Source organism: Doryrhamphus excisus, chromosome 2 (assembly GCF_030265055.1).
Source record: "Doryrhamphus excisus isolate RoL2022-K1 chromosome 2, RoL_Dexc_1.0, whole genome shotgun sequence".
NCBI lineage: Eukaryota > Metazoa > Chordata > Actinopteri > Syngnathiformes > Syngnathidae > Doryrhamphus > Doryrhamphus excisus.
The window spans coordinates 23,927,821-23,944,088 of NC_080467.1; the positions used below are offsets into that span (position 1 = coordinate 23,927,821).

Here is a 16,268-nt window from a genome sequence, read left to right on the forward strand (position 1 = left end):
ATACCCCCTCAAACACACCATGCATCGTTACACGATGGGAACTATGCATATGCACTAAACCAGCACATCCTCATGGTGACTGGGAGAATTTAGCAAACAAAGATTGACTTCTTGATGGGTCAGCTAGGTCGAAAAGGTTTACTTAAACAAGTTATTCCTTGTGTGCAGGTCATCTCCTTGGCCTTCTCGGTGCTGAGGATGAGGGAGCAGAAATCTTCTTGCATACTGTACTTGAGCACAGTAGGGGGACAAAAGAGGTTAGTTTCACATATAAGGGAAAGGGCCTACACCAGCTTAAGGCTCCTTTCTCTCAGTAGGCACTGGTTGAAATCCCACAGCTGGCATTTTACTGGTCAGGTCCATTATCCACGACTGGAATGATTTGGCAGCAAAGGACTGTCAGATTGTACAACTCAGCTGAACACTTCGAGAAAATGATTAAAAGACGTCTTGTTCGAGGGGGGGGAGGGTTTGTTTTCCCGGACTGGTTGTTGCAACCGCAACCCTGCTCAAGGTTCAACGTGACATACAAAAGAACAACTACCCGTTGGGGAATCAAAACCCGGTCTTCCACGTGACAAGCGGAGATACTGTCCATTATACTAACGAGGACTGCTCCTGAGCATTTGTGGTGTCAATTGGCCAAAGCGGAATTCAGAACAGGCCCTGGTATCCCACATTGGGGCGAGGTGCAGTTCCTCCTCTTTGTTGTCATCATAAGGGTCTTCTGAATCCCTCTTGGTCTGTCCTGTCACCTTGGACCTGTTTGCCTTGGAAGACCCGACCAGGGGCATATAGCCCCAGAAAACATAGCCCCTCGAATCACCCGGGCACTCAAACCCCTCCACCACGATTCACGATTCACTGTGTTTCAGTGATTCCTGTGCGAGGTTTAAAAAACAGTTGTGAAGGAAACACCTGAGCTACCTTTGGGGTCACCTTGGTATCTCGGTGGACTCAACTTGTGCCCTTGCAGTCGATGGTTTGGCTTTTAATTTCCTCTGGCATTGGCTGGATGTAAAGTTAAATTTCTTTCAGCAAAGGCTCAAAATCGGGATTGAACCAGGGACCTTTAGATCATCAGTCTTACGCTCTCCCAACTGAGCTATTTCAGCTGCAAAGGTGGTTCTCTGCTTTTTCCAGTGCAGGCAATTTCACCTAGATCTCTATTGTAACAGGCATCCTTACACCATGACTGAAAAGGATTTCATGGATTCCCTGACATGTTTTTGGTCTGAGGATTTGCCATGGACATTGAACCTCTTGTATTCGAGGTTCGACCAACAGTTGTACCCTTCTCTCCAGCACCGTGGAATAGACTTTCCCAGGGAGGCTGAGGAGTGTGTTGCTTTGTCCGGCTCCTTGTACGTTGACAACCCCAAACCCCAATGGATTTCTAGTCCATCGCCTTAACCACTCGGCCACAACAACTTGCAAAGAACCTCGCCGATTATAGCGTTGCTTTTCAGTTGAAATGCAAGGAAAACTGCCAATTCAGTCAGCAACCATGAAGATCCCGGCAATTTCACCTGGATCTCCATTGTCACAGACGTCTTGACACCACAAGTGCCCCCAAAACTGCACGTTGTCAGCAGAATTTGAACCGGTTAGTTTGAACCTGTGTTAGCTTTATTTAGGAAGACCCATTGTGGCCCTTCGGGCTCACAACTACTTAGTGGGATTTCGGATGATCCATCGTGGTCACAGGCGTCCTGACACCATGACTGCCCCAAAAGGCCAGTGGTTAAATTGCAAGGACAACTGCTTGCCAATTTAGTGATATTCAGGATGACCCACTGTGGTCCTTCCAGCTCACGACTTAGTGGGATTTAGGATGGTCCATCGTGGTCCTTCTGGCTGACCTATTTGTTCAGGTGTCTTGACACCACGAGTGCCCCCAAAACTGTACGTTGTCGGCAGGATTTGATGTGCCAGGAAACCCCAATGGACTTCTAATCCATTGCCTTAACCACTCGGCCACAACAAATTGTCACAAACCTCACAGAACCTCACAGATTATGCTGTTGTATATCAGTCGAAATGCAATGGAAAATGTTTGCCAATTTTATGAGCAACCATGAGACTTGTCAACTCGTGAGTGGTATTGCAGCTCACGGTTTTGGGGGATCTCACATGAATTCCCATGAATCCCCTGACACGATTTTGGTCTGATGACTTCCCATGGATCGCCACCATCAGTGATGTCTTGACACCAAGAGTGCCTCCAAAACTGTACGTTGTCGGCAGGATTTGATGCGCGGGAAAACCCCAATGGAGGCAATTTTCATGGATTCCCTGACATGTTTTTTTCCTTCAACCTCACAAGGTCACAGTTTTTTCCTGATCAGGGCACCGTTTTAGGTTGTGTGGATGATTGGTCTTAAGCACCAGATTAAGACTCTTTTCTCTCAGAAGGCACTGCTTGAAATCCCACAGCTGGCATTTTCCTGGTCATGTCCATTGTCCTCGACCTTTAGATCTTCAGTCTAACGCTCTCCCAACTGAGCTATTTCAGCTGCGAATGTGGTTCTCTGCTTTTTCCAGTGCAGGCAATTTCACCTGGATCTCTATTGTAACAGGTGTCCTTACACCATGACTGAAAAGGATTTCATGGATTCCCTGACATGTTTTTGGTCTGAGGATTTGCCATGGATCGCCACCGTCAGTGAAGTCTTGGCACCACGAGTGCCCCCAAAACTGTACGTTGTCGGCAGGATTTGATGCGCGGGGAAACCCCAATGGATTTCTAGTCCATCGCCTTAACCACTCGGCCACAACAACTTGCAAAGAACTTCGCCGATTATACCGTTGTTTTTCAGTTGAAATGCAAGGGAAACTGCCAATTCAGTCAGCAACCATGAAGATCCAGCCAATTTCACCTGGATCTCCATTGTCACAGACGTCCTGACACCACAAGTGCCCCCAAAACTGCACGTTGTCGGCAGAATTGGGGGCACTCTCTCATGAATTCCCATGAATCCTGTGACACGATTTTGGTCTGATGACTTCCCATGGATCGCCACCATCAGTGATGTCTTGACACCAAGAGTGCCCCCAAAACTGTACGTTGTCGGCAGGATTTGATGCGCGAGGAAACCCCAATGGATTAGTTCATCGCCTTAACCACTCGGCCACAACAACTTGTCACAAGAGCTGGTCTAGTGTTCCGCGACCAGGACGAAAACCACATTGGACCTCTTGTAGCAGAGGTTCGACCAACAGTTGTACCCTTCTCTCCAGCACCCTGGAATAGACTTTCCCAAGACATCGCCTTAACCACTCGGCCACAACAACTTGCAAAGAACTTCGCCGATTATACCGTTGTTTTTCAGTTGAAATGCAAGGGAAACTGCCAATTCAGTCAGCAACCATGAAGATCCAGGCAATTTCACCTGGATCTCCATTGTCACAGACGTCCTGACACCACAAGTGCCCCCAAAACTGCATGTTGTCGGCAGAATTTGAACCGGTTAGTTTGAACCTGTGTTAGCTTTATTTAGGAAGACCCATTGTGGCCCTTCGGGCTCACAACTACTTAGTGGGATTTCGGATGATCCATCGTGGTCACAGGCGTCCTGACACCATGACTGCCCCAAAAGACCAGTGGTTAAATTGCTTGCCAATTTAGTGATATTCCTTTCAGCAAAGGCCTTCTCAAACTGGAGGGACTGTGCTGAAACATGGGATTGAACCAGTGACCTTTAGTCAGTCAGTCAGGTCCAGTGTTCTGTTAACTGATGACATATTTGTGCATAAAATGTTAAAATCGTCCATGTATAAAATGCATTTTGTCGTCAGTCCCCCTGGAATAGTCACCCCGTTGATCCATTTGTCCCTTCTCAAAATCTGTGCCAGGGGTTCTATACATAAAATATACAGGAGGGCAGATAACGGACATCCCTGACGGACGCCACAGTTGATTTTAACTGCTTTTGTCAGATTCCCGTTAACCACAAATTTGCTGGTAATATCCTGGTACAGCAGTCCCACCCACGCTAGGAACCTTTTTGGAAAACCCACTTTTTGCAGTACCCTAAAAAGGTACTGGTGCGAGACCCGATCAAAGGCTTTCTCAAAGTCTAAATCTAGTACTACTAGCCGAATATTTCTGTCTCTCGCAAGACAGATGGTGTCACGGATCAGCATGAGGCTGTCTGTGATCTTCCTCCCAGGGATGGCACAGGTTTGATCCGGGTTGATCAAGTCGTCTAAAACCATGGTCATACGTGTGGCTAAAAGTTTGCTAAAAAGTTTACAGTCAGAGTTTAAAAGGGTGATCGGTCTCCAGTTTTTCAAGTCGGTCTTGGCTTTAGTTTTGTAAAGGAGTGTCACTATCCCTACTCTAAAACTGTCAGGTAGTCGGCTACTTTGGTCAAATTCATTAAAAACAGTGAGTAAGTCTGGTGCTAAAATGTCCCAAAAAGTTAAATAAAATTCCAAGGGAAGTCCATCCTCCCTGGGGGACTTCCCTTTCTTAAAAGCCCTGATACATTTATTTAACTCTTCGTGACTAAAATCCTGTGTTAAAACTATGTTTTCATCCACTGTTTTTACCATAAAATCTAGTGCTCTTGAGATGGCCTCTGGGTTTGTATTTTTGATTTCATATAGTTCTTGGTAGAAGAATTCTACCGTTTCATTTATCTCATTTTTTGTCTCCACCATGTACCCGTCTTTGTTTTTGAGCTCCTTGGCTTGCGAGTGCAGCCGGACTCGAGCAAGAAACGACCAGGCCAGCACGACCAACGCTTGCTGGAAAGGTCTGCCCGTCCGCGGGAGACAACCAACCAACCAGCCGAGAGGCCGATCTGCTCTCAGTCAGGAAACCTCAATGAAAAACGGCAACCAGGCAGAAAAAGGGGCGTCGGCCAAGCGCCTCCACTTTACCAGCACACCGGAACCACTGGCCACAGTGGACGAGGTGGCCGTCAGAAACGACCGTCCAACTCAAGCGGAAGCGGCTCCAATTGTGTTGTCGCTCTCAGCGGCCTTCCCAGCCGCAGAGGCAACTGCTTGGGATCTTTATGTCCAAGGAAGGCAAGCAGCGACACCCAAGATGGAAGCCACAACATTGTGGTTCATGGTAAACCTACCCGCACAGGCCAGCTCCTGCACTTTGAGTTCCTTCGCCCACTGGAACCCGAGCCAGAAGCTGTCAGAAGCGCAAACAAGAGAGCAGAAAATACCGGGTCACTCACTCACCGAGGGGGCAGACGCATAATTTACAGGCTCTGACCGCCTGTGGCTATCCCACGTGGTTTTTTTTTTTTTCCTTTTTTTGTCATAGCCAACACACAAAGGGCCACCAAACCCGACCCTGAGAAGCCAAACGGAAGACGGAAAAGCCCCTTATGCCACTGGTTTGTGGAGGAAACTCGGAAGGCCTCCACCAGACAAGATCATCGTGTCAGATTCCATCCAGCAGTTGATCAATGCGACACTCACAGGGCCCCGGGAAACGCGCACGAAACCTGAGCATCAGGAGCCGGTGGGAGACTGCAGGAGGCAAGGCTGACAAAAAGTGGCTGACACCCTCTGGAGACCGGCTGCTGCGAGGGAAGTGGGGTCCACGGAGTGCGCAGACACAGTGCCCCGCTACCAGGAGCCATTTCCTCTGCAGAATTACTGCTCAGGGGGGCACCAAACGTGAGCACGTTCAGTGCATTTCTTTCAGCACCATCCACAAGATGCACCCTGCCAGAGTCTGCTGTTGCTGTTTACACAAGAAGGAGAAGTGCACAGTTCCTGGAAGCGCTGCAATACCAGGTCGATGCGTGGAGCGGATGGCGCAAGCCCCAATCGCAGCTCCCTGTTCCAAAAAGCAATTTAATATTTAGTCCCCTGTTGGGGGACGTATCAGATATTAAACTGATAAGAACAGATTTTTTTTTTGAAACTGTTTATTGTCACTAATACAAAATTTCACCACATTTCATTATTTTTGAAAACTGCCCTTTAAAAAAAAGGTAAAATACACACCACATTTAATATAAAAGTGTTCAATTAACTTTTGTTTTTGTTAAAAACTAGTGCTGTGGGCAGTAAAATGTGTAAAATTTGTACAAAACATTTTAAAATATCATAAAAAAGAAGCTTCAATGTCTTCTGTTCTACAGGAGCGCAGTGAGTCCTTATCAATAGTCTCTACATCCCACTCTCCCAGACAGCTAATCTCCAGGACACTGTCAGGGTACCCTCAGACCCTTATCCTTCTTCTCTTTCTCCTCCTTCTTCTCTCGGAGAGTCAGGCTGCCGCTGCCGAGACCTTTTCCGTGAAGCTCCGGTTGCCACCTCCGGGTGGGCACAGACGATTCTTCTTTGTGGCTGTGTCCTTGGCCCGCCGCTTGCAGCTGTGAGGGTTGCTGCAGCCATTCGGATCACAGCCGCGGGGGGGGATCTGTCTGTGCCTCCTTACCAGAAAGGTGCGGGAGGTCCAGATGGCGTCTTTGATGGCGGCGAGGGCGAGCCACTGCTTTCCGAAGTCTTTGTCGGTTGACTTCTGGTGGCTCACCCCGTAGAGAACAAGCTGTTCATTTAGGACCTCCCTTGCTGGCAAGTCCGGGAAATTTAGGTCGCCGGCTGTCGCCCACAGGTCTACGGCAGCACTGCACTCCCAGAGGAGGTGCCTCACCGACTCCGGTGCGCCACAACCCGGTCGGGGGCAAGTTGGGTTCGCTGACATTCCTCGGGAGTGCATAACAGACCTGACTGGGAGGATCTCGTGGGCCACCATCCATGACAGGTCCCGAAGTCTGTTTGGGAGAGCAGGATGGTTCACATTGCGCCAAACCGATGTGGGCTCGCCGAAAGCAAGCCCGCGCACTGGACTCACTGGGTCCCGCTCCTGCACAACAGAAATGACAGAGCGATGATTTTTTTAAAATGTCTAATGTTTGTCTTTCCAAATTAAAATGTTTTAAAAAAGTCCTTATAAATATATATGCCGGTGGTAAGTTAAAAGCCACAGGTATCGTTAGATCTGTTGGAATCATTTTTAGTTTTCTTAAGTAGGAGCCCATCCAGTATCGTACCAAGGCTTTGGTCTTGGGAGTACTGGATGAGCCCACTGCATTTTCCAGGTGCAATGCTATATATCTTGCGCCTAAAAACAGTTTCAGATCTGGTATTGCTTTTCCACCTTTTTCTTTTGCCTTTTTGAGAGTATCTCTTCTCACTCTCTCCCACTTGGAGCCCCAAAGGAAATAAAAAATGGCTCGATCTAGTTCTAAAAGCACATGTCTTTTGGGGATAAAAACAGAGCTGATCAGTAAAAGCAAAGGTAAAATCACAGCTTTTATGATTAAAACCTTTCCCTCTAAAGTCAGTTGTCTTAGTCCCCAAAAGCCCAGTCTTTGTCTCACTTTCCCTACCACGTCTCCCCAGTTGGTTTCCCCTCCCCCTTCCTTGCCAAATTTAATTCCCAGTATTTTTTGGTCAGTCTGTGTCACAGTCAGTGGAAGTCCTATTTTCTCTGTTGCCGTCCAGGGTCCGTAAAATTGGGCTTGGGTCTTATCCCTATTGAGTTTGGACCCAGAGGCCCCTCCAAACCAGTCAGTCAGGTCCAGTGTTCTGTTAACTGATGACATATTTGTGCATAAAATGTTAAAATCGTCCATGTATAAAATGCATTTTGTCGTCAGTCCCCCTGGAATAGTCACCCCGTTGATCCATTTGTCCCTTCTCAAAATCTGTGCCAGGGGTTCTATACATAAAATATACAGGAGGGCAGATAACGGACATCCCTGACGGACGCCACTGTTGATTTTAACTGCTTTTGTCAGATTCCCGTTAACCACAAATTTGCTGGTAATATCCTGGTACAGCAGTCCCACCCACGCACGAACCTTTTTGGAAAACCCACTTTTTGCAGTACCCTAAAAAGGTACTGGTGCGAGACCCGATCAAAGGCTTTCTCAAAGTCTAAATTTAGTACTACTAGCCGAATATTTCTGTCTCTCACAAGACAGATGGTGTCACGGATCAGCATGAGGCTGTCTGTGATCTTCCTCCCAGGGATGGCACAGGTTTGATCCGGGTTGATCAAGTCGTCTAAAACCATGGTCATACGTGTGGCTAAAAGTTTGCTAAAAAGTTTACAGTCAGAGTTTAAAAGGGTGATCGGTCTCCAGTTTTTCAAGTCGGTCTTGGCTTTAGTTTTGTAAAGGAGTGTCACTATCCCTACTCTAAAACTGTCAGGTAGTCGGCTACTTTGGTCAAATTCATTAAAAACAGTGAGTAAGTCTGGTGCTAAAATGTCCCAAAAAGTTAAATAAAATTCCAAGGGAAGTCCATCCTCCCTGGGGGACTTCCCTTTCTTAAAAGCCCTGATACATTTATTTAACTCTTCGTGACTAAAATCCTGTGTTAAAACTATGTTTTCATCCACTGTTTTTTCCATAAAATCTAGTGCTCTTGAGATGGCCTCTGGGTTTGTATTTTTGATTTCATATAGTTCTTGGTAGAAGAATTCTACCGTTTCATTTATCTCATTTTTTGTCTCCACCATGTACCCGTCTTTGTTTTTTAATTTAAAAATACCTCCTGCTTTGCTCATAATCTTTTTAAAGAAGTACCGGGTACATTTTTCTCCTTCTTCAATTTCTTTTTCCTTACTCCTTAGAAGCACCCCTTTACTTTTAATTTCCGCTAAGGCAGCCATTTCATTTTTTACCTGTTTGATTTCTTCATTAAAATTCAGCCCTTTTTGTGTTAAGTAAAAATAACGTTGTAAACGTTTTTGCAGTCCCAGCATGCATCTCTTTTCTTTATTACGTTTTTTTCGCCCTGCTTTTTTAAAAAAAGGTCCGGGTCCTTGCCTTCACCATTTCCCACCACTGTGTTCGTGACTCATGCAAGTCTTGAAGGGTCTGCCAGTCCCTGAACCGCTCCCTGTACTGGTTGACCAAATCTTGATCTTCCAGCAGGGAGCAGTTCAGTTTCCACAGACCTCTCACCTTCATAGCCTGGCCTTTAACCGTGCAATATCTTCCCAGCCAAAAGCAAATGTCATCTGCAGTCACTGTCTCATTAAACATTCTAACAATAACGGTTTTAGCCGCATTGTCAGTCAGTTTTTCAACGTTGAACACAGGCAACTGGGATTTCACATCTTCATAACGCGTCCAAAATTCTCTCAAAGTTGCAGCAGACTGGAAACTTACATCATAGCCTTTGTTGTAAGGCAGTGCCAAAATGCAGTTGAGGTCATCAGGTTTAAATTGAAGGATTTGTTGGATGATTTTTCTGGAAAAATCCAATCTGGACAGTCCCAGTGACTCAACCTCCATTTCCTTATATGTGAAACGCACACTGTGGTGCCTCCGCATACCGGCATAGCTGGCCGACATGGTGGAGGCACCACCAACTGAAATTTTCTTGCTCAATGAGAGTTTTAAAACAAATAAATACTTAAAAAAGCAATAAATACAAAAAATAAAACTTACCTTGCACTGCTGCGGGAATAAGAAAAGTTAAAATACACTGAAAAGCGTAGGAAATTTCCTCCCGAATGTTGGCAGAATTCTATGCACCTCTAGCATACAATTCTCCACCCAAAGAAGGTGACCGCAGTCTTAGCCAAAAGGCCGAGAAGCGATGCCGATGGGCGCTCGTAGGGGAGGAGGGCACTTCCGGCATGACAAGCTAAAGGACCGGTTGCACGCATGTTCGAATAAAATGTAGACAGAACAAACATAGCATCAGTTATCACCCTTATATCCATTCGCTTAGACAATAGAAAGTGTTTGAATGTGCTGAAGAAGAAATGTGCCCGTGACCCTGATCAGAGACCCCCAGCGAGCCCCAGGTCCTGGAGGTGCCTGGAAGCGCCAACAGCGACCCTGCAGATGTTCACGTTAATCCTGCAAGAATGTGTCAAGAAAAGAACTCGTAAAACAATGAGAGTAATTACTCTCACATACACACACACACACACACATAGACAAACAAACACAGCTTGTACAACTGCCTCCCCCCAGTGTTGCACGACCATACCGTAGGGGACCCCTGAAAGAGAATAAAACGAGAGGGGCGTGAACTGCATATTCACAGTGGAGCGGCATGCCACTGGGTATGTGGTTTCACTGTCCTCGCTGCGAGTAACTTTGAATATTGTTGTCTGTCTCTTCTGTATTTCTGCATTTAAGTGTTTTTTTTACAAGTGTCACAGGAGTTTGAACCTGACAACCCACTGACTCATGACGACCTCGCATGTCTACACGTGTCAGGGTTAAACATATTGGCCTCTCATGTTACATGGTGTGACTAGGCACGTGGAGTCAGTACTCCAGTCTCCCCATTGAACGTCTGCAGCAACTGCACTAAGCCACTTGCTGCCGCTGCCTTTGCTCAGAATGAAGTCACACGAGAGCCACACAGACCGACTCCTTGAGACAACCAGAGTACGTTCTCTGAATTTGGACACAGGTCCAGTGGCTGGGCTTGTTGCGGGCGACCTGATGAGACCACCACTTAGCATGTGGCATGCGCGAGAGACTCCTCCGGGCGAGACCGGTCCAATTCATACTTACCTGGCAGGGGCGATACCGTGATCAAGAAGGTGGTTCACCCAGGGCGAGGCTCAGCCATTGCACATGGGCTGAGCTGACCTCTGCGAATTCCCCAAATGTGGGAATCTCGACTGCATAATTTGTGATAGTGGGGGACTGCGTTCGCGCTCTCCCCTGATCCCGTGTTTAAAACAAAAGGCAGGTGCAGCGCCGTGCCGAGCTCCTTGGCTTGCGAGTGCAGCCGGACTCGAGCAAGAAACGACCAGGCCAGCACTACCAACGCTTGCTGGAAAGGTCTGCCCGTCCGCGGGAGACAACCAACCAACCAGCCGAGAGGCCGATCTGCTCTCAGTCAGGAAACCTCAATGAAAAACAGCAACCAGGCAGAGAAAGGGGCGTCGGCCAAGCGCCTCCACTTTACCAGCACACCGGAACCACTGGCCACAGTGGACGAGGTGGCCGTCAGAAACGACCGTCCAACTCAAGCGGAAGCGGCTCCAATTGTGTTGTCGCTCTCAGCGGCCTTCCCAGCCGCAGAGGCAACTGCTTGGGATCTTTATGTCCAAGGAAGGCAAGCAGCGACACCCAAGATGGAAGCCACAACATTGTGGTTCATGGTAAACCTACCCACACAGGCCAGCTCCTGCACTTTGAGTCCCTTCGCCCACTGGAACCCGAGCCAGAAGCTGTCAGAAGCGCAAACAAGAGAGCAGACAATACCGGGTCACTCACTCACCGAGGGGGCAGACGCACAATTTACAGGCTCTGACTGCCTGTGGCTATCCCACGTGTTTTTGTTTTTTTTTCCTTTTTTTGTCATAGCCAACACACAAAGGGCCACCAAACCCGACCCTGAGAAGCCAAACGGAAGACGGAAAAGCCCCTTATGCCACTGGTTTGTGGAGGAAACTCGGAAGGCCTCCACCAGACAAGATCATCGTGTCAGATTCCATCCAGCAGTTGATCAATGCGACACTCACAGGGCCCCGGGAAGCGCGCACGAAACCTGAGCATCAGGAGCCGGTGGGAGACTGCAGGAGGCAAGGCTGACAAAAAGTGGCTGACACCCTCTGGAGACCGGCTGCTGCGAGGGAAGTGGGGTCCACGGAGTGCGCAGACACAGTGCCCCGCTACCAGAAGCCATTTCCTCTGCAGAATTACTGCTCAGGGGGGCACCAAACGTGAGCACGTTCAGTGCATTTCTTTCAGCACCATCCACACGATGCACCCTGTCAGAGTCTGCTGTTGCTGTTTACACAAGAAGGAGAAGTGCACCGTTCCTGGAAGCGCTGCAATACCAGGTCGATGCGTGGAGCGGATGGCACAAGCCCCAATTGCAGCTCCCTGTTCCAAAAAGCAATTCAATATTTAGTCCCCTGTTGGGGGACATATCAGATATTAAACTGATAAGAACAGGTAAAAGTTAAGGATAAAGTAAAGGTTTGGTGGCGTGCCACGCCCACATCCTCAGTAGCAGCCCAAAATCCTTCGCAATTTAACGTGGGCCATCCGTCTAGTGTCTGTTGATGCTACAACGGACTCATTCGGTCAAACCCCCTAGGAGGAGTTCGTCGAGATACGACCCCTACATCCTCCCCCAAATGGCCGCCCTGAACCACCAGAAAAAATTTGGGAAGATCCGACCATGTGGGAGGAAATTACGGCAGATATACATTACACCAGTCGGTGGCGCTATAGAGTCTATGGACACGCAGATTCAAAGAGTGGAGGGTGACCCGACCGACCAAAAAAAATTTAGAGACGATCCGACCATGTGGAAGGAAGTTACGGCTATATACATTTCCACCAGTTGGTGGCGCTATAGAGTCTATGTACACACCCATTCACAGAGTGGAGGGTGACCCAGCAAAACAAATTTGGGACCGATCCGACCATGTGGAAGGAAGTTACAGCTGATATACATTTCCACCAGTTGGTGGCGCTATACAGTCTATGTACACACAGTATAACAGACCAGAGATTGACCCAACACATCAAAAAAAATTTCAAGACAGACCATGACCATCTGACCATGAATCAGGAAGTTACAGCAGATTTCCACCAGTTGGAGGCGCTATAGCGTATGTACACACACTGTCATAGACCAGAGGGTACCCCGAACCACCAGAAAAAAATTCGGGCAGATCCGACCATGTGGGAGAAAGTTACGGTAGATATACATTTCCACCAGTTGGTGGCGCTATACAGTCTATGTACACACACAGTCATAGACCAGAGGGTACCCCAAACCACCAGAAAAAATTTGGGGCCGATGGGACCATGTGGAAGGAAGTAACAGCTGATATACATTTCCACCAGTTGGTGGCGCTATAGTGTATGTACACACACTGTTATAGACCAGAGGGTACCCCAAACCACCAGAAAAAATTTGGGGCAGATCCAACCATGTGGAAGGAAGTTACAGCTGATATACATTTCCACCAGTTGTGGCGCTGTGTTTTGAACATGGGTTCTTGAGACTTTTTTGTGCGTCCTGTCACGAGTGATGTCTCCTCCGAAAATCATGCCCATACGTGCAACGAGAGGCGAGGGATAATGATTTTAAAACTTGTAGGTGGCGCTAGTGAGTCAATTTGGCTTGGTTTCAAATGGAGGCCCCACCAGGGCCCTCAGGCCTGGAATCTGACCCCCCTTATGAGTTTTCAAGCACATGCGACCTTCTGCGGGCGAATGATGACCCTTTCTTTGTAAACGGCGAGGCCTGAGCATTCGCCGCCAGGCCACGCCCACCACGTTCGCTTTTCCTGCATCATGGTCCATCAACAGGCTTCACCAGGCTGTCAGGCAGTGACCTTGTGACCTTGATGTTCATCTGATGAATCTCCTGCCAGAAAAGGCCTCATGTAGATCACACGCCTTTAGCCTGTCGCCAATAGGTGGCGCTGCGACGAAATCAGGAAGTGACCTACGGGGACCTTCAGGGCGGGGCCATGATCACATGTACCAAGTATGATGTTGGAACTGTTGTAGGTAAGTTATCCAATTTGCTGGTCTAACCGTTGCCTTTCTAGCTACAAGTTGGTAAGATAGGTATAGCTTTGTTCTCTGTGTATGTATGCATGACTTGCTTTTATTGCAGGATGTGGCATCAGCAGAAGGGGACAGTTGATTGCTCAAGCAGTCAACCACGAGCAGAAGAATGCGTGTATGATAAAGATAGTGGTTTGTTTTTAAATGGTCTCAACTGGATAGTCAGGACACCCTTCCCCCGTAGCAGTTGAGACTTCCTGTGACCTAGGGCATTCCTAAATAAAAGGCAAGAGAGTGAAGGCTGTTTCAGAGTTGATTTGGAGGTTGTTACTGAGCGGACTTCAATCACTCTCCTTGCAAGTAAAACTATCCCAGTCTCTTTGTCCTCTTTGAGCAGGTTGCTTTACAGATGTTTGGTGATTAAACCTGACATTTACATGGTCCTTCGAGCCGGAACCCAAGATACCTGACGATTCCAGCGTGTGAGTGAGATCCCAGACAAGTCCGTGGCCACGGCAAAATGACCCTTTCCGGGACTGGTTCCTCCCTCTCGGGCTGGGATCCGACGGTTGACGGGAAATCCAAGGACAAAGAGACTGTGAGTACGAATTTTAATAAAAAGAGTGTGAATGAAAGTCGACATGAAATAGATCTTGGTGGGCCAAGATAGGCAGAGAGTTAGGCGAAGAAGAATAAAACCCTGACAGTTCTAGACTCCATCAGGTCAGACAGTTAAATTCCGTGGGAGGACAGACTCCTCTAGACGTTAAATTCTGTGAAGGACGGCGGAGTCCTCTAGTCTGGAAAAACGAGACGCGCGAAGTGTGAAAGTGTGAATGTATGAATGAAAATACAATTACCACTAGGTAACTGTGTTTTATACCAAACCAACAAGAAACAAATGGTGAGCCTTTGTGGATGCTTGTAGGCAAGAAAATTCCACCTGAAAAGGTTGAAGAGAATTTTACCACAAAAGGTTGTTGATCACCATCTTGTTGAAAATAACCCCAGTGTTAGAACACGACAGGTGTTAAGAACCACTGGGTCCAAATTTAGTTCAAAATGGGGAAGGGACAAAGTAAAGAAAAACAAAGGTCCTTGAAGAACTCCCGTGTAAGGATTGGAAAATAGTTGAAAAAGCAGTAGACCCCCTATATAATTGGATAAAACGGTACAAATTCAACGGAAAATTATCTACGGGATGTATTAGGGAGTTACAACAAAACATAAAAAAGAAATGTAAGCAAAACGAGAAGAAAATGAAAAAGTAAGGTTATGAGCAGACACAAGTCTGGATGAAAATAGCAGGCCAGCGAGAGGAAGGTGAAAGAAGGGCAAGGCAGGAGAGAGAAGAGAAGAAAAAACAGGAGGAGAGACAGCAAAAAGAAAAAAAAAACAAAAAGAAAAGGAAAGTGAACAGAAAGAAAAGGAAAGTGAAGAGAAAGAAAAACCCGTAATGTTTCACAGGCAGGAAGATAATGAATATTCAGGTCCTTACAACATGTTGAGGCAACAATTGGAACAGCCAGTGGGAGCCTCAGCACCAAATGAAGAATTAGGAATAAAGCAACCCTGGATAAAAATGTTTATATGTCGCCAGATAAGAAACCAATCTTGCCAAAAAAGTGTAAAGGTGGGCTGATATTTTGAGCCATGGTGTTACACATGTCTCAACAGGAGGGATGTGTCACACTATTAACACCCACTTTAATTCGTATTTAAAAAAATCGCATTCAAAAAATAATTTTTGTAGAGCATTTTTAACGTGTGCAAAACGCAACATCCAGGACAACTTGTGACCGAGGTGTGGCCAATTTCCAAAACCACAATATTAATTTCAAGTAATACACATGGACTTTATTGAGCTAAATAAAAGTGAAGTAAGGTCAGCCCTGATTCTTGCATCCCAGAGCTGTTGTAGATTGGCTTCAGATGGGATGGAGTAGGGATTATGTGTATGAGATGGACCAGGATCCTGTTCCTGGACCAGATACTTGCTCCTTCACACCATTATCTTTATTACCTCCTGAGTTAGTTTTCCAATGAGTGAATGGCCATAAATGCCTGAGACCATCCTGGCTTTTTGGTTCTCCCACAATGATCTCTGCAAAGATAACACGAGACGCAGCACAGGATGCTATGTCCTGACCTTCTACTAGTGGTTAACAGGTACTGATCACAGTTTAACATGCAATTCATCTAATCTGCATGCAATATATTTTCAATGAAACAGAATTAGACTACAGCAGTCACTTTGTAAATCAACTTTTGAGAAAAAGAGGAGTGAGTTTTATATGAACAAGGGAAAGTGAGTTAAACAAAATAGAACAAAACAAAAATAAGTGAGATTTTTGTTGGGAAAAATGATGATAAGGGAAAACATCACATTGCATTGTTTAAAAGAAAAGTAATTATTTGAGAGAAAATCAAAGAGCATTCAAGAATTTTGTTTAGGGCATGGACTCTTTGGGAAAAAAAAAATGAAAAAGGCTAAAAACCATTGAGAGCAGAGAGCACTGCTTGCAACTAAGACTTGCAATGATGATCGTTACATGGGCAAGATCTGCAACACACACTGACATGAAAAGAACAGACAAGACTTCTCAGAATAGGTCTTCCTTCTCTTTCTCCTACAGTGCCTCAGTGTCTCAGAGTGGACCATGATCTTGATCGCACACCTCCACCCTTGCTCTGCCAACAACCTGACAACAACATCCTGATACAACAACATGCACAATGAGTCCAATATCATCAGCCATGCCATTATGT

The 16,268-nt window shown here is 46.7% G+C and overlaps 1 non-coding gene and 2 pseudogenes across 1 annotated transcript; 1 reads left to right on the forward strand and 2 right to left on the reverse strand.

Annotated features, from left to right (window-relative positions):
- Positions 1 to 5,729: 5,729 nt before the first annotated feature.
- LOC131124138 (U2 spliceosomal RNA) lies at positions 5,730 to 5,900 on the reverse strand (annotated as a pseudogene).
- A 4,621-nt stretch (positions 5,901 to 10,521) lies between these two features.
- LOC131124125 (U1 spliceosomal RNA) lies at positions 10,522 to 10,685 on the forward strand. The gene has a single exon (XR_009128802.1). It is a non-coding gene; the product is annotated as a U1 spliceosomal RNA (small nuclear RNA).
- Positions 10,686 to 11,772: 1,087 nt separating this feature from the next.
- Positions 11,773 to 11,952, reverse strand: LOC131124140 (U2 spliceosomal RNA; annotated as a pseudogene).
- Between the last annotated feature and the right edge of the window lie 4,316 nt (positions 11,953 to 16,268).